The sequence below is a fragment of the Anolis sagrei genome, chromosome 2, assembly GCF_037176765.1.
Source record: "Anolis sagrei isolate rAnoSag1 chromosome 2, rAnoSag1.mat, whole genome shotgun sequence".
NCBI classification, from domain to species: Eukaryota; Metazoa; Chordata; class Lepidosauria; order Squamata; family Dactyloidae; genus Anolis; species Anolis sagrei.
This window is the reverse complement of record NC_090022.1, coordinates 188,501,326-188,521,830: the sequence shown is the minus strand read 5'-3', so window position 1 is coordinate 188,521,830 and position 20,505 is coordinate 188,501,326. Positions and strand designations below refer to the sequence as shown.

At 42.8% G+C, this 20,505-nt stretch overlaps 1 protein-coding gene across 1 annotated transcript in view; it reads right to left on the bottom strand.

Annotated features, from left to right (window-relative positions):
* NFE2 (nuclear factor, erythroid 2) overlaps window positions 1–17,719 on the bottom strand; it is a 40,564-nt gene extending 22,845 nt beyond the window's left edge. The window contains exon 1 of the mRNA XM_060762897.2: window positions 17,352–17,719. The gene's annotated coding sequence lies outside the window, so the exon portion shown is untranslated. The remainder of the gene's footprint in view (window positions 1–17,351) is intronic.
* Between the last annotated feature and the right edge of the window lie 2,786 nt (window positions 17,720–20,505).

The window sequence follows — 20,505 nt, the reverse complement described above, 5'->3', positions numbered from 1 at the left end:
CCCATGGGAACTTAGGGTGGCACACAACATAAAAACAACAACAACAACAACAACAAAACTTTATTTATATACCGCTCTATCTCCCCAAGGGGACTCAAACATTCAATGCCATAAAATACATCCATAAATTAAGCAGTACAAATAAACACTACAAACAATCAACCAGATAACAAATCACAATAACAACAATAAAACACATTATACAAAATCAATAAAAACAGGGTTAAAAGCCATGTCCATATTCCATTCCTTGCATCAAAGGCCAGCACTTTAACCATTCACCTCTCCATAGGCCTGGCACATAGGAAGATTTTTATTTGCTTCCTAAAAGAGGACAGCGATGGGGCCATTTTAATCTCCTTCAGAAGGGGATTCCAGTATCCAAAACCCTTGGACATTCAAGATGTTTCAGATTAGGACGCCTACAGTCTCTTAATATTTGCTGCATAGGAAGGGAATGAAGACTGTAGGTCAAAACATCTGGAGCAAAGTTTCTCAAACTGTGTTCCTCCAGATGTTTTAGACTTCAGCTCCCACAATCATAACCACTGGTAAGCTGGCTGGTTTCTGAGAACTGAAGTCCAAAACACTGGAGGAGCTCAGCTTGGGAAATGCTGATCTGGATGATCAACAATTCCTCACCTGTTTTATAATTTTGATTTACCTTTCAGCAGTGAGAAGGAGAACCACAACCATGATACTTGGAGGAAAAAGTTTAATACTCTGGGTGTTTTGGCTTCAGCTCCCAGAAGTTTGAGCTGCCTTGGCCAGTGATCATGGATTCTGGGAGCTGAAGTCCAAAGACACCAAACCAATTGTTTTACCTACAGAGCACACTGTATAAAAAGTGCAGATAGAACTGCCACAGAAAGGCATTTTCCCTTTCTTCCTACATTGGAGAAATGCATCTTCAAAGATGACGCCATATTAATATGTATATCCGCTTCTAGCTTAAGAATAATGGTTTTCAATCATATACAAAAACAACTGGAGAAGTGCCCAATTAACCAGCTAAAATGGCAATAAATCATTTTGACAGATTTCATTTACTTGGAAATGGTCTTATTATTGTTATGGGTCTGGCCATCTTGATAATTGTGAAGAGGTGTTCGCAGTGGTACACTTTGGCACACTCTGGCATCTCTCACTATTGAAGTGAGGAAAACAATGATTTCAGCAATAGGAGCAACTGCAACCAATGGAACAGGAGTGAATGGTGAACTTCTCTGAAGATATCTTCTCCATTGAGATCTCTGTGCCAATAATTCTGTTCCCCACTTATATCTGTCAGACTTAAAATGCAAAAATTGAAGCAATGTGAATGCCTTCTCCCCTGGGTAAAAGTGAGAAGGCAACAGAGTTGGGGCAGCCACTAAGCAGCAGTCTCAACCCATGGGTTTTCTATAAAATTTTGGGGTGATAGGAAATTTACTGAAAGAAGGCTAATTCTTCTTGAGAACTGTAAAGTCTAGGGCTCTTCTGAAAATCAATTTCATTCTCATCAACTTGGGAGGAACTATAATGGCAAGCAGTGCATGTTGAACGGCTCTAATTTTAGCCCAGAAATTCCAGGTAAGGATGAGAAAGACTTCCACCTGAAGTCCTACTGAGATGGTGCCAAACCCAGTAGACTTGGGACTTTTCAAACTTTTTAAAGTTTTCAAACTTTTTCAGCCACAGAGGCCCCAGTGGTGCAATGGTTAAACCTTTGTACTGGCAGGACTGCTGACACAAGGGTTTAACCCATCCGGGGAGTGGGGTGAGCTCCCATCTGTCAGCTCCAGCTTCTCATGTGGGGACATGAGAGAAGCCTCCCACAGGATGGTAAAACATCTGGGCATCCCCTGGGCAACGTCCTTGTAGACAGGCCATTTCTCAAGTTGCAAGATAGCCCATTCTCTCACATCAGAAGCGATTTGCAATTTCTCAAGTCACTCCACACACACACACACACACAAAGCCACAGAGCCCCTTTGGAAGTAAAAGTTTCTCATGGAACCCAAAGAAAAGTTTATATATTATATATAATATAATATTATATACTAGCTGTATCCGCCACACATTGCTGTGCCCAACCTTCTCTCCTCCTTTCTTTCTCTCCTTCCTTCCCTTTTTTAGTTTCATTCTCTCCTTCCTTCTCTTCCTCTTCCCTTCCTTCGGCCCCCCTTTTTCTTTCCCTTTCTCTTTCTCCCCTTTCTTTCTTCTCTACCTATTCTTAGACGGCAACTCCCAACAGTCCTCCTGATGAATTTACCTACCTATCTACCTATCTCTAATCTATCTATCTATCTATCTATCTATCTATCTATCTATCTATCTATATCTGGAGGATTGCTGGGAGTTGCAATCTAGGAATAGGAAATTGGAAATATGCCTTCAAAACAAATCCAAGGAGAAGAAAGCTTGCAGCTTGGAAGCAGTGCATTTGGATCATCCTCCTTTACTAAAGGGCCTGATCTAGGGGATGCTGGGAGCTGTAGTTCGGAAGAGAGCGTGGATATGCTATCGTGTGTTTTGTTTGTCAGGGGTTCGTTTTTGTACATATGAGCTGTAGCATCTTTTTGCTTTTTGGCTTTTTAAGTCCCTTCTGTTGTGTTTTTTAGTGTTTCAATTATTGATGGTCACTCGGCCTGATAGATTTCACATCAATTCGTCCAGAGGTTTTTGAGTTAGGTTAATCTCAAAAACGAACATTACATTTTTATGTATATAGATACAGCGTGTGTGTGTGTGTGTATGTATATATATGTATGTATATATATGAATGACAAGGGCGCCTATTTGACCAACATAAACTTAACAGTATTTCAATGGCAGACCCCAAGGGGCATCCCATCCAACCCCCTTCTGCCACGCAGAAAAAGCACAATCAAAGTACTTCCTTAGAAGTGGGTGGGAAATAGGGTTTTGGAAGCAAGGAAAGCAAGGGGGAAAGGATCTGGATGGCAAAGAAGGTGAGGAGAAAAGGGTTTTGGAATGAGGGAGGTGATGAGAAAAGGCTTTTGGTGGTGAGGGAGGGGGAAAAGGGGAGGAGTAAGAAAGAGGAGGAAAGGTTTGGAAGGGGGAGGAGGAGGAGGAGGAGGAGGATGCTTCGCAGAGCCCTAAGGGCTCCATGGATCACACTTTGAGAACCACTGGACTAGGATAATGGAAAAATCACATCCTTCCATTTGAAGCTGTCTGGGTTTAAGGCTCCACGGGAGACCTCTTAGTGGCTATTTTCGGGCCCTGGAATTCATTACCAGCTAAAGTCAGGCCAACCTCACCTTTGTTGTCAGGCAAAGATTTCATTCAACCGGCTTTTTAGCTTTTAAGAAAAACTTAATGGAGGAGAAGGACGAGTAGGCGGAATAAAGCACCCTCAAAGTGCATTGTATTTCAGGTGCCTGCTGTTTTTTTATGTACTTTTAATGGACCTACTTATATGTTTTAATTGCTGTTTTTTTAAAATATGGTTTTCTTTTACTTTTGTAAATTGAGCACTATTTGGAATGGCAAGGCAAAATATAATTAAGTAGAAATAGATAGCATTAGATGAGCCAACTATCTACTCCCATTAGGGCATTCAAAGAGTTACTCTAGCTTTTCTCAACGTAGGGCCTGCCAAATATTTTTTGGGCTACAACTCTTTACCTGCTTCATCACTTTGCAATGCTGTCTGGGACTAATGGGAGTTGGGTTACATACGGGGGAAAGTTTATGACATCTGGGATTCCCAAAAGATTTGCAGGAGAAAAGTGGGGTATGTATACTGACTAAATTAAAAAATGAAAATATTTCTATGACTCTGCAGCATGAAAGGACCCACATAACTAACTTTTGCATGAATTATTCCTACAGTTTGAAACATATTGTTACCAGGACTTAATGGAAGAGTGTGGATTCAAAACCTGTATCTTAGGCCCCTTCAACACAGCTGTGTGAAATCCACATTGAACTGGATTATATGGCAGTGTGGACCCAGGGCCCTTCCACGCAGTCCTATATCCCAGAATATCAAGGCAGAAAATCCCACAATATCTGCTTTAAACTCACTTATCTGAGTCCACACTCAGATAATGTGGGATTTTCTGCAGTGATATTCTGGGATATAGGGCTGTGTGGAAGGGCCCTCAGATAATCCAGTTTAAAGCAGATATTATGGACTTTCTGCCTTGATAATCTGGGTTATATGGCCCTTAGAATGAAACTAGGAGGGCAAACATATGCCAAGAAAGATAAAATGCCTGGTGGAACTCTTGCTCATCCCATTTGTCTCAGTGTTAAAAGAAACACAAAAAGTAGAAACTCTCTACAGAGTAAGGGTCTTTCTATACTGCCCTTTATCCTAGGATCTGATCCCAGATCATCTGCTTTAAATTGGAATATATGGGTCCCCACTGCCAAATAACCTGGGATAAACAGATAATCTGGGATCAGATACTAAGATATAGGGGCAGTGTGGAAGGGCCCTCACTGTTTAGCTAAGGGTGCAGTTTGATATCACTGTTATTGACATGGCTCAAGGCTATGGAATCTTGGGATTAGTAGTTTGCTAAGACACCAGCCCTCTTTGGCAGCTAAGGCTAAAAACATTGTAAAAGTACATCTTGCATGACTCCATAACACTTTTACCTTGGAGTGGGAGAGATTATGCACATAAATATTGGTCTCGCTCAACTTCAGCTATCTCAAGGAATCCCAGAGAAAACAGCAAAGAGTAGAAGTGAGCCCTGAGACAGTCTTCCAAAAATATTGTGGTCTAAAGCTTTCCTGAGCCAGAATCAACTTCCAATATGATTACCTGTGGCCCACCAAGCTCATTACACAATACATCTAACATTTACAGTTGCCACGGGACTCTTGTTGTATTTTGTGGTTACCATATATTCTGGCGTATAAGACTACTTTTTAACCCAAGAAAATCTTCTCAAAAGTCAGGGGTCGTCTTATACGCTGGAGTCGTCTTATACGCTGGAGTAGCCTTATGCATGGGAGTCATCTTATATGTGGGAGTAGTCTTATATGCCAGGGGTCGTCTTATAGAGCGGGTGCTGAAACTTCCAATCCAGATTGGAGAATCTGTGGTTGCTGCATATTATGGGGAGAACTCAAAAATGGCAGTGGCTGCGTCCCTGCCATATGCAGCAACTGTATGAAAGCATTACAAGTATGGTAGAAGAAAATTCATTCATCAGGATTTGTGTACTTAACGTGGTCCCGATTGTGAGGTGAAGGGGCGCCTCACCGGGAAGGTGTAAGTGAAGGGTGGAGCAAGCTGCAGGTGTCTGGGGTGCCCGGGGTATGGAAAAAAGAGATAGATTGGATTATGACTTTAGAGATGAGGGTTAAAATCCCTGTTTATACATGGAAAACCACTGGGTGAACTCTGCAAGTTACGCTCTGTCTCAAGACCCTTCCACACAGCCAAATAACCCAGAATATAAAGGTTGATAATCCACAATATCTGCTTTGAACTGGGTTATCTGAGTCCACAATGCCATATAATCCAGTGTGGAAGGGGCCTCAGAGGAAGGCAAAGGTAAAGCTCACCAAGAACCCCGTGATAGATTCTCTTTAAGGTTGCCATAAGTCAGAAATGATGTGAAGCACACAGAAACAACAAATGTGAAATCTGTTAAGACAATTTGGCGGGACTGTAGCTCACACGGCACAATGCAAGATTTGCACGCAAAAGAATCCCATTTCTGGTATTTCAAAATGCAGAAGGAAAAATATAGCAACAACAACAACAGGCAATGATGAAAACTTATATCTACTAGTGATCTTGGACGGCTCCCAACAGTCAAGAGTAGGCAATAGCAGATCATCAAGCGGTGCTGTCCCACTACACATATTACAGTTGAGTTTGGAAACTGAGTTGTTTGAACAACAGTGACTGGGGAATTCTGGGTTTTGCTGTCTCAAAATCCCCTTTAAATATACAACTTTCTCAAATTATGCATGCCAAGTCTAGAAGTATATTCCGGCCATGAAAGCCTGTGACAATAGTTTGGGAACCTTTGCTCTAAACTAATGAGATCGTCAGCTCATCTTGTGATAATGTATCTCACCACTCTAGTTGTGCTAGAGTGGTGCTAAGGCTCCAAGTGAATTGGAGCCTTAGCACCAAGCCATTCAAGTCTGTCTGTGGATACTGGCTTTAACCACAGTTAATAGCTAGTTTTAGCCAGCCCTTCTGCCTGGGAAATGGAGGCTTTTTTCTCTGGAAGGTGAGGCAAGCTATTCTAGGAAGTTCTAGAGATCTGAAAGCTAACACAGCCTCCACTTCTTCCTCCATCCTTTCTCTGTGGTCCGTTATCACCTCTCACCCTTTGCTTTTTGTCTTGCATGTTTCGACATGAGGTTAACCTTGCAATTTCCTTGCCTTCCATTTGGGATGTTGCACAAGAAAAAGAGAGAGACAACCACACCCAGAGCTTTCTGGACAAGCTCAAGAGCATTCATATGAGGAAGACTTCAGCATAGTTTCCATATTTTGAGTTCGCTTAATCAAGTGCCCTACCTACAAAAAAAATGATCAAGCAAATTTTAAAAAGTGATTTCATGTCTAAGATCCATTCTATCAATGATCTCATTCACAAATCTAGATAAAAACCACCACAAATAGAGGCTATATACCAAATCCTGCAACCAGACAATAAGACTTTGCACTGTGTTGGTTTGAGTTTTCGGGGCTGTATGGCCATGTTCCAGAAGCATTCTCTCCTGATGTTTCGCCCACATCTATAGCAGGCATCCTCGGAGGTTGTGAGTTTTGTTGGAAATTAGGCAACAAACTGTGGAATGTCGAGGATGGGAGAAAGAATTCTCGTCTGTTTCACACATGTTGCGAATGTTGCAATTGCACGTATTAATTAGCAATTAAAGGCCTTAGAGCTTCAAAGCCTGGTGATTGCAGCCTGGGGATCCTTTGTTGGAAGGTGTTAGCTGGCCCTGATTGCTAACACCTCCCAACAAAGGATCCCCATTATATGCTCAGTTGCAACATTCATACTTGCCTCAAGCAGAGAAGAGTTCTTTCTCCCACCTTGGATATTCCACAGATATATAAACTACACTTTCCTAGTTTCCAACAGACCCCTCAACCTCTGAGGATGCCTGCCATAGATGTCAGGAGAGAATGCTTCTGAAACATGACCATACAGCCTGGAAAACTCACAGCAACCCAGTGATTCCGGCCATGAAAGCCTTCAACAACACATTGCACTGTGATCATGAGATGCTTTAAGAACAGTGTATGCAACCTTGGATCTCCAGATATTATTGGGGTACAATTTTGTCGAGCAACAGCTGGGAATCCAAGATTATATACAACTAGAGTGGTGAGATACATTATCACAAGATGAGCTGACGATCTCATTAGTTTAGAGCAAAGGTTCCCAAACTATTGTCGCAGGCTTTCATGGCCGGAATCACTGGGTTGTTGTAGGTTTTTTCGGGCTATATGGCCATGTTCTAGAGGCATTCTCTCCTGACGTTTCGCCCGCATATATGCAGGTGAAACGTCAGGAGAGAATGCCTCTAGAACATGGCCATATAGCCCAAAAAAACCTACAACAACCCAGAGGTGCCCAAATGTTTTCAGTCATGGAAGCCTTGAGAAGACTTTCCTCTCTCTCATGTAATCCTAACTCTGTCCCTCATTTTCCCACAGGACCCATAACTCTATTCCTAATCATTGTGAATGCACAGTTCTTTCATCTACTCCTACAGCCTGAGTGTTTTGTATAACATACTAGCTGTGCCCTGCCACGCGTTGCTGTGGCCTATAGTAAAACTTATCAAAGTTGAGGTAGATATCTGGACTATTATGAAAGAGAGGTCCCTACCTATTCCTTCCCCCTTTTCCTCCCCCTTTCTCTCCTTTCTTCCTTCTCTACCTCTTTCTTTCTTTCACTACTTGGTTTCATCCTTCTCTCTTTCCTTCATTCCCTCCCCCTTTCTTCCTTTGCCTTTCTTCCCTCCCTGTTTGCTTCCTTCTTTCACTTTTTATTTCCTTTTATTTTACCACCATCATAACAATAACAATAATGCAATGCATTGCCTCTGGGACCTGACACCTCTCCCATTCCCCCTAAAAGGGTCTCATAGGAACAATAGCATAATAATAATAATAATAGAAATAACAACCTTTACCCGCCAGGTGTTGCTGTGGCCAATCTTCCCTCTTTCTCTCCTTCTTTCCCTGCTTCCTTCCTTCCTTCCCTCCCATCTTTCCTTCTCCTCTTCTTTCTCTATCTCTTTCCTTCCTTCCCCCTTTTTCTTTCTTTTCTGCTGTCTCTCTTTTCTTTCCTTCCATCTTTCCTTTTCTTTCCTTTTCTTCTTCCTTCTTTCTCTAACTTTCCTTCCTTCCCCTTTTTTCTTTACCTCCCTTTCTCTTTCTTCCTTCTTTCCTTCCTTCCTGTCTTTCCTAGATTCTGACAGGGCGGGAAGGGGCGGGGTGGGGTTTGGAGGGGGCGTGAAGTAAAAGAAGGTAAGATCGGGGTGGGGGAGTGATGGAGCGTGTGTGTGTGCAGCGGCGGGGGGAGTGATGGAGCGTGAGGTTGCGTGTGTGTGTGCGGCGGCGTGGGGGGGAGTGATGGAGCGTGGGGTTGTGTGTGTGTGTGCGGCGGCGGGGGGAGTGGGGTTGCGTGTGTGTGTGCGGCGGCGGGGGGAGTGATGGAGCATGGGTTGCGTGTATGTGTGCGGCGGCGGGGGGAGTGGGGTTGCATGTGTGCGTGCGGCAGCGGGGGAAGTGATGGAGTGTGGGGTTGCATGTGTGTGTGCAGCGGCGGGGGGAGTGGGGTTGCGTGTGTGTGTGTGGCGGCGGGGGGAGTGATGGAGTGTGGGGTTGTGTGTGTGTGTGCGGTAGGGGTGTGTGTGTGTGCGGGAAGCGGCGCGGTGGGGCTTGGAGTGGCCATGGTTTCCGCAGAGGGAACGTTGGCCGGAAGGGCATGTGCGCTCGCCAGGGAACTTGCGGCTGGGCACCAATGCGCATGCTCAGTTGTTTTGCCGTTTTGTGAGTGTGTTGTTGTGTTGTTTTTCATTTTGAGTAGATACGTTTGTATCTTGTGGGTTGTGTTATGGGCATGGGAATTTTGGTTAAGTTTCGTTGGGGTTTTTTTTGAGTTTTGTTTTTTTGCCGTTTTGAGTGTGTTGTTGTGTTGTTTTTCATTTTGAGTAATATGTTTGTACCTTGTGGGTTGTGTTATGAGCATGGGAATTTTGGTTAAGTTTCGTTGTTTTTTTTAGAGTTTTATCCTTTTGCCGTTTTGTGAGTGTGTTGTTGTGTTGTTTTTCATTTTGAGTAGATATGTTTGTACCTTGTGGGTTGTGTTATGGGCATGGGAATTTTGGTTAAGTTTCGTTGGGGGATTGTTGAGTTTTGTTGTTTTGCCGTTTTGTGAGTGTGTTGTTGTGTTGTTTTTCATTTTGAGTAGATATGTTTGTACCTTGTGGGTTGTGTTATGGGCATGGGAATTTTGGTTAAGTTTTGTTGGGGGATTTTTGAGTTTTGTTGTTTTGTCGTTTTGTGAGTGTGTTGTTGTGTTGTTTTTCATTTTGAGTAGATATGTTTGTACCTTGTGGGTTGTGTTATGGGCATGGGAATTTTGGTTATGTTTCATTGGGGGATTTTTGAGTTTTGTTGTTTTGCCATTTTGTGAGTGTGTTGTTGTGTTGTTTTTCATTTTGAGTAGATATGTTTGTACCTTGTGGGTTGTGTTATGGGCATGGGAATTTTGGTTAAGTTTCGTTGGGGGTTTTTTGAGTTTTGTTTCCTCGTTGGATGCCCCTAACAAATTTATATATATAGATTAGGTTTGGAAAGAAAGAGAAAACATTTGAAAAATAACCATGAATCTTGATTTTGGTTCAGGGAAATAATGTATTCACGCCTATAATGATGAATGGAATTGTTTCATTTTTGGACTTAAAACAGTTTTGGAATTTGGCTGAATATATAAATACGGAGTGGCATCCAACTTCTAAATTTGGTATAAGGTTAGGCTGAAAAACCTGATTTGCATTGATAGGTGTGCACAAAGGGGAGCATTGCTCGGATAATCTTTCTGACTACTGATGGGTATACATCTTTCAACCCCAGTTACACAATGAGTTAAACCCTTGTGCCAGCAGGACTGCTGACTGAAAGGTCAGCGGTTCGAATCCGGGGAGCGGGGTGTATTATGTAAGTTGCCCGTATATACTCGAGTATAAGCCGACCTGAATATAAGCTGAGGCATCTAATTTTACCACAAAAAACTGGGAAAATGGATTGACTCGAATATAAGCCGAGGGTGGGAAATGCAGCAGCTACTGGTAAATTTCAAAATAAAAATAGATACCAATAAAATTACATTAATTGAGACATCAGTTGGTTAAATGTTTTTGAATATTTACATAAAACTAATTCAACATAAGACTGTCCAACTCTGATTCAACCATTATTCTAACCTTCAATGTAAATATGCTTACGTATCCTTCCAATAATAATAAATAGAGTAAAATAATAATAATAATAATAATAGTGTAAAATAATAAATGTAATAATAACAATAATAGAGTAAAATAATAAATGTAACAATAACAATAATAAATGTAATAACAACAATAATAAAGTAAAACAACAAAAATAATAACAACAAAGTAAAATAATAAATAACCTTGACTCGAGTATAAGCAGGGGTGAGACTTTTTCAGCCTAAAAAAAGGACTGAAAAACTAGGCTTAAACTCGAGTATATACAGTAATATTAACATCATTGTGAAGCCCCCGGTGGTGCAATGGGTTAAACCCTTATGCTGGCAAGACTGCTGATCAAAAAGTCAGCAGTTCGAATTCAGGGAGAGCAGGTTGAGCTCCCTCTGTCAGCTTCAGCTCCCCATGTGGGGACATGAGAGAAGCCTCCCACAGGATGGTAAAACATTTGGGCGTCCCCTGGGCAATGTCCTTGCAGATGAGGTGGTAGAACAGAAGCTTTCCGAAGCTCTAGGTGCTCTTACTGCCTATTACAGGGAAAACCAACTGATCCCTAATCCATCTAAAACACAGACATGCGCCTTTCACCTTAAGAACAGACAAGCATCCAGAGCTCTGAGGATTACCTGGGAAGGAATCCCACTGGAGAATTGCAACACACCCAAATACCTGGGAGTCATTTTGGACGGTGCTCTGACCTACAAGAAGCATTGCCTGAACATCAAGCAAAAAGTGGGCGCTAGAAACAACATCATATGAAAGCTGACTGGCACAACCTGGGGATCACAACCAGACACAGTGAAGACATCTGCCCTTGCGCTATGCTACTCTGCTGCTGAGTATGCATGCCCAGTGTGGAACACATCTCACCACACTAAAACAGTAGATGTGGCTCTTAATGAGACATGCCGCATTATCACAGGGTGTCTGTGCCCCACACCACTGGAGAAATTACACTGCTTAGCCGGTATTGCACCACCTGACATCCGCCGGGAAGTAGCAGCCAATAGTGAAAGGACCAAGGCAGAGACATCTCCAGCTCATCCCCTGTTTGGGTATCAGCCAGCACGTCAACGACTTAAATCAAGACATAGTTTTCTTAGATCTACAGAGACACTTGCTGGAACACCCCAGCAAGCGAGAGTCCAAAAGTGGCAGGCCCAACCCCAGCACCTCAATCCATGGGTGATACCAGATGAGAGACTCCCCCCTGGGCACACAGAAGACTGGGCGACTTGGAAGGCGCTGAACAGACTGCGCTCTGGCACCACGAGATGCAGAGCCAATCTTAGGAAATGGGGCTACAGGGTGGAATCCTCGGCATGTGAGTGCGGAGAAGAACAAACCACTGACCACCTGCTGCAATGCACCCTGAGCCCTGCCACATGCACGATGGAGGACCTTCTTGCGGCAACACTAGAGGCACTCCAAGTGGCCAGATACTGGTCAAAGGACATTTAACCAACTACCAAGTTTGCAAAATCTGTATGTTTTTTCTTCTTCTTCTTCTTTTTAATCTCTGTGTTTGTTTTGTTCTGTTAGAATTGTAATATAATGGTATGGTTGCTGATGACACGATAAATAAAGTGGAACACTGGGGGCTTTAAAAAAAAGGAATGGTTTTAAACAAACTAATCAAGCAACATGAGAATAGATGTATGAAATGAACATCTGCAACAGAAAAGCTGAACCTCTGTGTTCATAGGCAATGTGGAGTACCAGGTGGTAACTAAGGGCGTAGGAAGATATCTTACCTTCAGTCAAACTATTGGACTACCTAATCCAGTGCTATTGACACTGACTTCAGCTTTCTAAGTTTCAAGAAGGATCCTTTGTAAGGGATTAACTGGTGCCTTCTCTGTGTAAAGTGTCACTTCTGTGATGGTGCTTTATCCACTCTCCCAGCACATGGGAAAAGCATCACCTCTATGTCTTGCTTGTGGATTTATTGAGGCTAAGTAGTGATTGAAAGAGACGAGATTAGAATAGTGTGTGGAGGAAAGTTACTTCTGTAGACTACAGCACCCAGAATCCCCCAGCAGCATGACAACAGTAGAAAAGGTTGTGGGAGGTGGGAATGACACCTTCAAAGTTTAAAACAGAATCACTGCAATCCAAAAATTTCTTCTTGCAAAAGAAGAATTGGAAAGAATTGACAATTAAGTAACTTTACTGCAGTGCAATAATCCAATGCTGCAGGAAAACATATGTGACTGGTATGTGGGCCCAATATATGCAGATTCCTTGAAATAGATCTGTGTCACTAACTCTGATCTCATAGATGCATTGCTTGGCTAGCATGCGTTGGGAAAGCCCTCTCCCATCGAGATCCTCAGAGTAGACATTACAGAGTTAAACATATGAATAGTCTGTCCTGGAAGATGATAGCTTCCTATACCGATACTTCCCAATTGGCCCATCAAGCACATGCCTCCTTAGTGTCATAGTTTAGTCAGTGCTTAGACCATAGGTCTTTCACATATAAGTAAGGTAAAAGTTTTCCTCTGACATTAAGTCCAGTCGTGTCTGACTCTGGGGGTTGGTGATCATCTCAATTTCTAAGCCAAAGAGCTGGTGTTGTCCGTAGACACCTCCAAGGTCATGTGGCTGGTATGACTGCATGGAGTGCAGTTACCTTCCCGTCGGAGCGGTACCTATTGATCTACTCACATTTGCATTTTTCAAATTGCTAGGTTGGGAGACACTAGAGCTAACAGCGGGAGCTCACGCCTCTCCCCAGATTTGAATCCATGACCTTTCGGTAAGCAAGTTCAGCAGCTCAGCAGTTTAACCCACTGCACCACTGGAGGCTCCTTTCACATATATGACAAACAAATAAATACTTAGAAACCAGATCATTAAATACAATATGAAATACACCATTAAAATACCGAGTTGGACCTTAAAACTGACTGTGCTATAGTGATGACTATAGTTGCATGAGTTCATGATTCCACATAATATGGCAGCCAAGGATGAAGGAAGGGGTATGGCTTAGTAGTAGAGATCCGATCTTTGCCATCACCAAAAAGAAAAGCAGCAACACCCAATAGAATGGATATATAGAAGAGCCAAAGGGTGTTGAAAAAGACAGTTTTATTATTGCAGTTAGCCAATTCTCGCTACATCAATAGGAACATAATGTCTAGATCAAAGGAAGTAATTGTGCAGCTGTGCTCTGTTTTGGAAAAATATTACCTGGAATACTTTATTATGTTCTGGTCACCACAAGTCAAAAACAATATTGCCAAGATGTACCAAAGGAGGGAAACAAACATTGTAAAAGATACGGAAACCAGCTTAGGGAGCTAGTTATGTTTGGTTTGGAGCAGAGAGGGTTAAGAGCTGACATAGCAGCTATGTTGACATATTTGAACATATATTGAGATCTTATTTGCTGCTGCTCCAGAGAAGAAGACACAGAATAATGAATTTAAACTACAGGAAAACAGGTTCCTCCAAACATTGGGGACAACTTCCTGACAGTAGGAGCTGTTTGCCATTGTGTTAGGCTTGCTGCCTTATAGTGTGGTGACATCTCTTTCTGTGGAGATTTTAAAGCAGAGGCTGGATGGCCATTTGTTGGAAGTGCTCCAATTGTATATGCATGTGTGGCAGGGATTGGACTGGATGAGTCTTGTGGCTTCTTTCAACTCTATGATTCTATGAAAATCATCTTTGTCAACACCCTGAGACTTTGTCTCTTCTTTACATCTCTGGGCATAGGCAGTACAACTCTTTGTATGAAACCAAGGGGAGCTGCTGGAAGTCAGTATACACAGCGCTGAGCTACATGGAGCAATGTCCACCCGATTCACTATGAAGTGGCTTCTTATACTCCTATGTGGTGCTGGCTGCTACTCAGGAAAAGCCAGGGTAGGGGAAAGAGCGACATAGTGATATTTTCACATCACTAAGGAGCAAACTGTGGCACAATGGGTTAAACCACTGAGCTGCTGAACTTGTTGACCGAAAGATTGCAGGTTCGAATTCGGGAAGCGGCATGAGCTCCTGCTGTCAGCACCAGCTTCTGCCAACCTAGCAGTTCGAAAACATGCAACTGTGAGTAGATCAATAAGTACCGCTCTGGCGGGAAGGTAACGGCACTCCATGCAGTCATGCTGGCCACATGACCTTGGAGGTGTCTACGGACAATGCTGGCTCTTCGACTTAGAAATGGAAATGAGCACCAACTCCCAGAGTCAGACATGACTGGACTTAATGTCAGGGGAAAATCTTTACTCTTACCTTAACGAGCAAACTATACTGCAGAAGAGAAGGTTTTAAGTAGTACTCAAAGGACAGAAGGCACCAGTTCAGGGAAAAGGAAAGGAAAAAAAACCTAAATGCCATCTAATTAAAATTTTCATCTTAACACAGGGCTCTCTGCACATCTTGACCTCCTACTACTCAGTAACACTGTTACTAGGGGAAGCAGACAACTTTCATGAGGTATACTGATATCCCTGCCATAATCTGTCAGGAGTGAGGAGAGACAAGTTTCACTCCCCTTCCTACAGTTTGCAATAATGGAGATGCCAGACCCCAAATCGTCCTGCATGTCGGAAATGCCAGATTGGGGATGGAGGGGGTGAGCTAACAAAAGGCACACTAAATACGTTTGAAGATACTCTCTTTTATTTTTCATCCTGTCTTACTACCAAGGAGCTCAGTGTGTGTGTGCCCGCACATGTTTTAGCTTAACAAAACAACCTTAAGATGTGAATTCTGATAGGAAAAGCCATACATCTGCAGCCACTTAGACGACCAGAGAAACAGAATAGTGAAAGAAATCTCTTCACCATTTTGCCAAGCCAATAGTGGCAGGACAGTAGCTACCAGGAGCCCCCAGTGGCACAGTGGGTTAAACCCCTGTGCCGGCAGGACTGCAGACCGACAGGTCGCAGGTTCGAATCCGGGGAGAGGCGGGTGAGCTCTCATACGGGGACATGAGAGAAGCCTTCCACAAGGATGATAAAAACATCAAATCATCTGGCCGTCCCCTGGGCAACGTCCTTGCAGACAGCCAATTCTCTCATACCAGAAGTGACTTGCAGTTTCTCAAATCGCTCCTGACACGATTAAAAAAACCAAAAAATTGGCTACCAGTCTTAAGAGGCTGAACATTATTTGAAAGAGGCTTTGTTTAAAACCCACACACTTCTGTACAACTTTTGCCTCTGGGCTGAAATAAAAATAAAACCTACAAAACCACTTTGCCAAATTACAATATAATTCGGTCACTTTCACACCCAATGTGGAATAAACCAATACACATTATCCCTTGTATTTTGGCAAAGATGGCAATATATCTCAACAGATGACTGCATATACACCACTTGGCCACCTCTAGTCATTATTCAAAATAACCTGGATTAGGCACCTCATGGTGTTTTGTAGGCTGGACAAACTAAATGCTCCTGCCATTGCACCATCCTGCTGCAATGTCCTCAGACTACCTGGCATAAATACAAAACAGATTCTAGGGTCCAAGGACCCTTCCACACAGCCATATAACCCAGAATATCGGCAGAAAATCCCACAATATCTGCTTTGAACTGGATTATCTGAATCCACACTGCCATATATTCCAGTTCAAAGAAGAAAATGTGGGATTTTATTCAGCTGTGTGGAAGGGGACTAAGCCTTGACTTCAAATTTAGCCCCTGGATAGCTCACAAGAGATGATGTTGCCCTGCTATACAGAACCCTGAAGCAAAATTTTCCAATTATGCAATACTATAAATGAGTCTGAAAGTCAGTGATGTTCTCTAATATTTCCTAATCATCTTGCAATACAAGGCGAAAAGGACTTCATAAACATGCTTGTTATGAATCCCAGCATTATCAAACCTAGGGCTGAGCGAGGTGATAAAAATTTCCTTCTGCAAATAATCAATTTTTTCCCCTTCAGTTGCTTTTCTCTGCTCCAACTGCTTCCTATCACAGCTTCTTGGGCTTCTTGTGGATGCACACAAGACTATACACGCAGGTGCCTTTAGAGATACACACAAGCACACATTTTCTTGGTTTTGTCTTTCCATATTTCATAGTGGGTTTTATGCATCGAGACATAAATATCACAAAAGCACCAGATCATCTCTGGTCTTGGAAGTTAATCACAGTTCTAGTTAATACTTTGATGTGGAGACAACCAACAGATACCAAGTTCTGCAGGCTGTATTTCACAGGAGGGAACTGGCAAAACCACCTCCGAAAAATCCTCGACCTAAGAAAACGTTATGAAATTCATATGATCCCCAAAAGTCAACAACTGACTTGAAAGCACATACACATTCATGCATCTGAATCTTACTCCTATATATCTCAATATTAGATCTAGATTGTTGAGAGAAAGATATATTTTCTCCTGAGTACACAAAAATACATAAGCAACAAGTTAATAGGACTATCTATAATTATTAAGAGCAGGTATCCTCAAGCTGCGGCCCTCCAGCCTCCGACTCCCAGGAGCCCTAATGAGCTTGTTCAATTGTCAAGAATTCTGGGAGTTGAAGGCCCAAACAGCTGGAGGGCCGCAGTTTGAGGATGCCTGATTAAGAACCATTTAGCAAAGTCTAGCAAGAAATAAACAGCAAAGAGAAAAGGGCTTGAAAGGGAGTCCCCACAGCCAGGAATCACATTCCAGCAGGACTTGCTGTCCAGTGGAAAGTTTGAAAGTGATGCTTAGCCCCCCAAAAAGCAATAGCCACCTCTACAGTTCTAAATGTTCACTTGGGAATGTGAATCACTCAGTGTGCCTCTCCTGTTCCAACTTCAGACTTTGCCCCCTTTCCCTAGCCATGCATTCAGAGACAGAAATTATCCCCCCTTCCATTAAGAGGCATAGGAACAATGGTGCCCTTTGAGGCAGTGGCACAGTCTCTTACCTGCAGGAATTTCTGGATGACCAGCCAGGTATGTAGATCGGGGTGGGGTCAAGAGGAATAAAAGAGTTTCGCAGAATGTGCAGGACAATGGGCCCCCAGTTTTGCCAAGAGGTGAGCGGTGTTCCCCTCTTCAGGCCAGGTGGATCAGAGCCTTCAGGGTGCCTCCATCGCTGCCGTTGCTACTCCCATACACGCTCCAGGTGGCCAGAGCTGTACCGTCTGTGCCCCACCTCACTGTGGGCTGCTGATATTACATAACAGGAGCCGCCCCTGTGCAAGGGGCAGGGAAACCACAGCACCAGTGGTGGTGGCAACGGTGGCGGCAGATGAGATGACCCAAGGTTTGTCCTCCCACCCACAAGCCTTGTATTTCTCCCTGTCTTTCCAAGGAAGCCCACAGATCCCTCCCACATCTAAAGCCACGGTTCTCAAGGGAAAAGACTGACCAAACACAATACACACAGTGAGGAAGAAGGGAGCACATGTAAGGCAGATTGCTGTTACTACATGTGTGTAGACCTGGGAAAACCAGACGACAGGACCAAACAAAAATAGAGGGAAAGGTCAAAATGTGGATATAACACCTTATTTCATAACACAGGGACAAACATGGTGAACCTGCACTGTGACACAATTTCTCCAGACACATCACATAGTGTCATGTACTACATTTCATTGCTAGCAAAGGGGTCACAATAAAGAGAAGTCCACAATTATAGGCTACAACATTGTGAGCATGCCATAGATGAAAACCTAAACAGGAGGTGACCCAGCAACATCAAGTCTGATCAAGATGACAAAGGTTAGGGATGGGCCTTCTCGCGTACCAGTAAGGTCTTCTTGCGGACCACCCTGAGAATTGGGGGGGGGGGGGGCTGAAGCCCCTCAGCCCCCCCCCCCCAGCTAGATGCCTGGGTGGGGGAGAAGGAAGAAGATACAATCTAGGCAGCAGTTTGCTTTAGCCTGAGAATACTGGGAAGAGAAGATTTCACTTTCTTCTCCCCCTACTTAAGTCAATTGAGTGCCAACAGTATCACAGGTAGAAACATATTAGTTTTTTAAGATTTAACTATTACTTTGTAATTTATTCATGTTGAGGAATTTTTTATATCCTGCTACTTCCCCAAAAATTGAAACTCAAGGCAACTTGCTGTTTGTTGTTTTCTTTAGTTTTCTTTAGTCATGCCAACTTTCGTGAAAGTTCATCTATATTTAGTTGGTCATGCCTGCCCACTTATTTGTTGACACTCACTTGCAAATCTAGAAATGTAGCAAGACAGGATTTCATTTTAAAGAAGCTCTGATATTTCCTCAGCAAGTCATTTGTATGTTGGGTATTTACATTTAAAATGTTTTTCACTACTTTAACCAAGCCAGGTTGATATTTCTTAATTGTGTTATCTTGGCTGCTGCTACTACTACTACTACTACTTTATTTTTATCCTGCCCTGGGGACTCAGTGCAGTTATCCAATTGTTTGGTTCAAACTATTAAGATTTTTTCTGTGTCAGGAGCAACTTGAGAAACTGCAAGTCGCTTCTAGTGGGAGAGAATTGGCTGTCTGCAAGGACGTTGCCCAGGGGATGCCCAGATGTTTTACCATCCTGTGGGAGGCTTCTCTCATGTCCTCACTTGAGAAGCTGGAGCTGACAGATGCTCACCCTACTCACCCCACGGATTTGAATTGCCTACCTTTTGGTCAGCAGTCCTGCTGGCACAAGGATTTAACCCATTGTGCCACAATCTTAATGTTATATTAAGATAATTTAACATTTGAGTTCATTAAGAACACTTGAATTGTAACATTGGAAACCGGTGACTTGATAATGTTTAATTTTACCACAAAGCCTAGAACTTTATCTCGTCATAAGATAATTTGCTCAGTTCTTCAGACTTCTTTCCTGAAAAAGTCAATTAAAGGATCACAAAACCTCTGATTTATATCTTCCTCAGGGAAAAGAAACCAAGAAAAAATAACTTTTCTGCAATCTCTTTATGTATTTGTAGTGTCTAAATTAAAATATGTACCCATGACCCCTGAATTCAGATAACTGTGCGCTGGCTATTGTGTTTATATAATGCTGGGTCGTCTAGCCTAGATATATGAAGGAAGCTGTAAACATTTACCAATTTAATGTACACAAGTACAAATGTCTTACAGTAGTTTGTGGTGCATATACAGTCAGTCCTCCACATTTGTTGGGGTTGGGGGCACAAAACTCTTATGAAAATCTAAATGAAATACAAATTAGTAGAGGCAGTAACTTTCTCCAAATCTCTACAGCCTCACTGTGACTTTACAATAAATTCCTGCTGGAAGTTGACCAGAGTTGTGCTAGAGAATCTATAAATTTCCGCGGAGGTATTCTCTTTAGGAAACTTGTGATCCACCAGCACAGTTACGTGATCATTTTCTTTTTTTCTTCTTCTTTTTAAATGCACACACAGCTTCGGTTTTATTGAACAGGAGAGCACCTGGAGTGTCTGTCAAAAAAGAAAAAATAAGTCACCGGTGAAGTTGCCAAAAACAGGAAATTTTAAAACAAAAAAGTATCCTTTTTTGTATCCAACCACCATAGTTCTCCTGCTTTTAAGCGATAATGGATATCTCCTCTCTGTCTCGATTCTCATTCACCAAATTGGTGATTTTCTTGAGATACTTGATGAACTCCATCCGGATGTCCTTGGGGTCTTCTTTGAGGGAGGAATGGATCAGCTGCAGCCGGTTCAACGGAAGAGGCAAGTGGAGGTCTTCGGTGTCTCCCAAGGAGCCAGGAGTGAGGATTCTTGAATTCGAGAAGCCACATCTCAACGGGAACAGCAAAGGAGCAGGATGTCAGTTTGAGCTGTGGGACTGCAGTGGCGATGAAAAGTTCGAGACTCTGACAAAGGATTCCCACGGGGCGGTCATTGTCTTTAACCTGGATCTGCCCAGCCACGTGAAGGAGATCGAGATGTGGCACTCTTGCTTTGTCCAGCAGCAGCAGCAGCTTGACAGCCAGTGCCTCCTCATCACCCACCACAAGTTACGTGATCATTTTCTGACCATAAAGTTGGAAGTTATTATTTTATTAGTTATTATTATTTTATAAAGTTATTATTTTTTTAGGGCTTTTATATCCCATCCTTTCTCAACCTCTGCAGAGGGACTCAG